The sequence below is a fragment of the Poecilia mexicana genome, unplaced genomic scaffold (genome assembly GCF_051168715.1).
Source record: "Poecilia mexicana isolate PSO_F unplaced genomic scaffold, ASM5116871v1 scaffold_11, whole genome shotgun sequence".
NCBI lineage: Eukaryota > Metazoa > Chordata > Actinopteri > Cyprinodontiformes > Poeciliidae > Poecilia > Poecilia mexicana.
The window spans coordinates 21,343,058-21,349,124 of NW_028263380.1; positions in this window are offsets into that span (position 1 = coordinate 21,343,058).

Sequence of the window (6,067 nt, forward strand, 5' to 3'; positions counted from 1 at the left end):
TAACTCTTTGAAAAAAACTCATAGAAGCACCAAACTTTCAGTGATTGATCATCATGGGATGCTCTACAATACCCAACGGTCAAATGATGACGTCACTTAGGCCACGCCCCCTGAGAACAGGAAGTGTCATTTTTTACGCTGAACGGTCGCTATCTGACCCCTTTGACCTAATCGAGGTGAAACTGTGTCCACAGACAGAAAACATGTTGGTGTGTTGAGGATTCCAAGCCAAGCTCATTTGAATCCAGCAGGTGGGCGTGGCGGCGTGGCGAAGTGACCCTAAACGCCGTGTCCTTACGTTTGGCTGTGGATTCCACAATTTTGAGGCCAGCTGCACCAAACTTGACATGAGTGATCCTGGTAGGGTCCCCTACGATCCTATGTTGTCATGGTCTGACGTCATCTAAGCCCCGCCCCCTCAGAACAGGAAGTGCTTTTTTTTCCACGGAAAGCTGCCTTTCTGGCTCACTGCACCTAATCAACATGATTCTGTGTTGGATGACAGATAACATGTTAGTCTCACTTGCTTTAAAGCGCCAAGAGTCTTCTGTAGAGGGCGTGGCCGTGGGACCGCGGCGAAGCAGAGGTAACGCCGCCGCCATACGTTTGGCTCTAGATTCCACATCGTTCAGCCCAGCTGCACCAAACTCACTAGGATGCATCCTTATCCATCCCCGAACAGGAATCCATAACAGTCGTTGATGGGCGTGGCCTAATTTCTCTACAGCGCCCCCTAGAAATTTTTAAATGATCAGCCCCAAGCCATGCTTTAACCTAGAATTATGAAACTTGGTACACATGTGTATCATGTCAGGACCTACAAAAAAGTCTCTTGGAGCCATGGTGCAAACCCAACAGGAAGTCGGCCATTTTGGATCAAAATCAGCCATTTCCTCTTTTTCATAGACATCGCATCTGATCTATCTCCTCCTGCAGCTTTTGAGATAGAGACTTCAAACTCAGTCAGCAGAGACTTGAGACATTAAAGATGAAAAGTTATCGTAGGAATTTTTCTATGTCAAAGCATGTGGGCGTGGTTAAGTCCCAAACTTTGACTATTCACCATTAAGCATCAAAGTGACATAACATCCACATATAAGGTCACAGCTGCATCAGACTTTCTGTGTCTCATTATAGACCACCCCTCATCACAGTTAGGTGGTCGATTGATGACATCACCTTAGCCCCGCCCACTTCCGACAGGAAGTCACCTGTTTTTTCTACTGTATGTCTGACTTTTACTCTCTAAGTCATGTTGGTCTGTCATGGATTCCAACCCTGTGCAGGCTGACATAAAATGAGATGATTATGAACTCTGTAAATGCCTACTGGTAAGTTTGGGACTAAGCGTGGCTTAGTCCCAAACTTTGACTATTCACCATGAAACATGAATGTGAAATAACTTCCACATGCCAGGTCACAGCTGCATCAAACTTTCTATGTCTCATTATAGACCAGTCCTCATCACAGTTAGGTGGTCGATTGATGACATCACCTTAGCCCCGCCCACTTCCGACAGGAAGTCACCTGTTTTTTCTACTGTATGTCTGACTTTTACTCTCTCAGTCATATGGGTTTCATCCTGTGCAGACTGACATAAAATGCCATGAAGATGAACTCTGTCAATGCCTACTGACCCGTGGGGGCGTGGCAAAATGGCTCACCCTCGCCATATGCAAACGATTGTCTCTTATTAACACACGCATCATCCCATTTGCTCCAGACTTTTTATGAGTGACACTTGTGAACCTCTAAGGAGCCCAATAGAGTTTAATTGCAATTTGACTCCACTGCGCCCCCTAGGTAAATCGACAGCTGTATCTCCTTGCCACATGGCCCAATCTGCTCCAGATTTTGGCTGCATGGCCAGGGAACGCTGCCGAAGACATCGAAGCGGATCGCGTGGAGGATGGCGCGCGAGCGTCGGCGGTGGCCGGCGGGAGGCGGTGCTGGAACATCCGCGGTGGCTATAGGCTTGAGCGGCGCTTGGCTGCGAGGGCCGCTTGAGGCTCCGCGGAGCTTTAATTATTATTATTTTTTTTATCTTCCCAAATGAATTGGCTTTTTGGGGGCTTTATCATATTCAAAAACTCACCAAACTTGGCGGGGGCATAGAGCCCGTGTAAAATTTACGTATTTTAAGGTCCCGGGAAAAATCGCAACAGAAACGGCTCAAGGGCGCCACCTAGCAACTTTCAAAAGACCCTTTCCTATTCACTTACTTTATCGTAGAGACTTGAAACTTGGTACACTTGTAGAGCTCCCCAAAACACTCAGAATTTACAATTAATGTCATAGTGCAAGTATCACAGATTGTCGGCCATTTTGGATTGAAGTTCCGATTTTGACCCGATTTTGGGCGTTTGCAGGGTTCGCATTTGATCGAACTTGTCCTAGGGATTTCGATCGATCGGCTTCAAACTCGGTCAGATCGTTCAAAAGGCATGGCCGATCCAAAGTTATCGTAGGTTTGCGTTTTCGGGCTTGCTGAAGGGGTCTTTCCGGGGGTCAAAGGTCACCGATTCGCCATGAAACATCAAACTGTTATAACTCTTTGAAAAAAACTCATAGAAGCACCAAACTTTCAGTGATTGATCATCATGGGATGCTCTACAATACCCAACGGTCAAATGATGACGTCATTTAGGCCACGCCCCCTGAGAACAGGAAGTGTCATTTTTTACGCTGAACGGTCGCTATCTGACCCCTTTGACCTAATCGAGGTGAAACTGTGTCCACAGACAGAAAACATGTTGGTGTGTTGAGGATTCCAAGCCAAGCTCATTTGAATCCAGCAGGTGGGCGTGGCGGCGTGGCGAAGTGACCCTAAACGCCGTGTCCTTACGTTTGGCTGTGGATTCCACAATTTTGAGGCCAGCTGCACCAAACTTGACATGATTGATCCTGGTAGGGTCCCCTACGATCCTATGTTGTCATAGTCTGACGTCATCTAAGCCCCGCCCCCTCAGAACAGGAAGTGCTTTTTTTTCCATGGAAAGTTGCCTTTATGGCTCACTGCACCTAATCAACATGATTCTGTGTTGGATGACAGATAACATGTTAGTCTCACTTGCTTTAAAGCGCCAAGAGTCTTCTGTAGAGGGCGTGGCCGTGGGACCGCGGCGAAGCAGAGGTAACGCCGCCGCCATACGTTTGGCTCTAGATTCCACATCGTTCAGCCCAGCTGCACCAAACTCACTAGGATGCATCCTTATCCATCCCCGAACAGGAATCCATAACAGTCGTTGATGGGCGTGGCCTAATTTCTCTACAGCGCCCCCTAGAAATTTTTAAATGATCAGCCCCAAGCCATGCTTTAACCTAGAATTATGAAACTTGGTACACATGTGTATCATGTCAGGACCTACAAAAAAGTCTCTTAGAGCCATGGTGCAAACCCAACAGGAAGTCGGCCATTTTGGATCAAAATCAGCCATTTCCTCTTTTTCATAGACATCGCATCTGATCTATCTCCTCCTGCAGCTTTTGAGATAGAGACTTCAAACTCAGTCAGCAGAGACTTGAGACATTAAAGATGAAAAGTTATCGTAGGAATTTTTCTATGTCAAAGCATGTGGGCGTGGCTAAGTCCCAAACTTTGACTATTCGCCATGAAACATCAAGATGCAATAACTTCCACATAGAAGGTCACAGCTGCATCAGACTTCCTATATCTGACTACAGACCACCCCTCATCACATTGAGATGGTCAGTTGATGACATCACCTTAACCCCGCCCACTTCCGACAGGAAGTCACCTGTTTTTTCTATTGTATGTCTTACTTTTACTCTCTAATTCTTATGGGTTTCATCCTGTGCAGGCTGACATGAAATGACATGATGATGAACTCTCCCATGATGAACTCTACTGACCCGTGGGAGCGTGGCTAAGTCCCAAACTTTGACTATACACCATGAAACATGAATGTGAAATAACTTCCAAATGCCAGGTCAGAGCTGCATCAGACTTTCTATGTCTCATTATAGATAAGCCCTCATCACAGTTATGTGGTCGATTGATGACATCACCCTTGCCCCGCCCACTTCCGACAGGAAGTGACCTGTTTTTTCTACTGTATGTCTTACTTTTTCTCTCTAATTCTTATGGGTTTCATCCTGTGCAGACTGACATGAAATGAAATGATGATGAACTCTGCCGTGATGAACTCTACTGACCCGTGGGGGCGTGGCTAAGTCCCAAACTTTGAATATACATCATGAAACATGAATGTGAAATTACTTCCTAATGCCAGGTCACAGATGCATCAGACTTTCTATGTCTCATTATAGACCAGCCCTCATCACAGTTAGGTGGTCGATTGATGACATCACCTGAGCCCCGCCCACTTCCGACAGGAAGTCACCTGTTTTTTATACTGTATGTCTTACTTTTACACTCTAAAACATGTTGGTGTGTCATGGATTCCAACCCTGTGCACACTGACATAACATGAGATGATGATGAACTCTGTCAGTGCCTACAGACCCGTGGGGGAGTGGCAAAATGGCTGTCCCTCGCCATATGCATACGATCGTCTCTTATTCACAAACGCATCATCCTATTTGCACCAGACTTTTTATGAGTGAAACTTGTGAACCTCTGAGGAGCCCAATACAGTTTAATTGCAATTTGACTCCACTGCGCCCCCTAGGTTAATCAAACAGCTGTATCTCCTTGCCACATGGCCCAATCTGCTCCAGATTTTGGGTGCATGGCCAGGGAACGCTGCCCAAGACATCGAAGCGGATCGCATGGAGGACGGCGCGCGAGCGTCGGCAGTGGCCGGCGGGAGGCGGTGCTGGAACATCCGCGGTGGCTATAGGCTTGAGCGGCGCTTGGCTGCGAGGGCCGCTTGAGGCTCCGCGGAGCTTTAATTCCTCTTACTTCTGTGAGAGTCGGGCTGTTATGCAATTAAAGTAGGTCAGACTGACGGAGAGCAGTGAGATCATGACAAACACGATCATCGTGAAGATTTGCACTCCTCCATCAGTCGCACGTTATTCCTCCTCTTCACTTCTCCCTCGCCTTTCTTCCTCTTCTTCTACTCTCAGACCAAAGCTTTACCTTTTAACTTTGTTTTTTCTCATTTTTTAAAATCTACTTTCATCTGGTTTTTCAGTCATTCTTCATTTTTTAACCTAAAAATAAGATTAATTGATCTTCTTATGAGTTTAATCCTTTTTTTGTTTGTTTGTGAAATTAAAATATTTATTTTCCTCGTTTATGCAATAATCACACACTAATAACACAAATTAATTCTTTATAGACCTGCAACTCTATTATTTTGGTTATAAAATAATCTATCGATTAATCTGACGATGGATAATTGGATAAAAAATTGCCACATTCTGCTGATTTTAAATTTAAACCTTTTTTTCTACAATATTAAAAATACATTAATAGAAACAAACAACTAAATTTTATTGCCTAAAATGAATAACATAGCATTCCTTTGAACACCTGATCATTTATTAAATAAAAATACTTCAACACTTCCTGCTTAATGTATCAATACAATTTAGGATTGATCTGTTGATTATCTTTTGGATTAAATCTAATTATTGGATTAATATATTTTATTTTGAACCAGGTGAAGCAAACTTTGCCGTTTGAGTAGTTCTGGGTAAAACATATTTACAAACAAAGAAGTTTATTTTCATCTTAAATGTGTAACGTATATATTTTTTGTACAGTTTTGGCTTAAATATGTTCTTTGAATCTGTGAACCATAGTTAACGATTAACTTATTATTAAGTAACCTGACAATTATTTTAACAAATGATTAATCACGATTAATGATTAATCATGATTAATCACGATTAATCATGATTAATCACGATTAATCATTTCATCCCTAGAAGGAATGATATTTGAGGAGTTTTTTTATATCTTAAATTCATCATTTATTTATTTATTTCTGCAGTTTTGGCTTAATTACTTCTCTGAGTACGTTGTTTTTTCAGCAAATTATCTTTTTTTTAAGTTAACGATAATCGATTACTAAATTAGTTGACACTTATTTTGATAATCGATTAATCTGATCTATAATTATCTGACTTGTTGGTG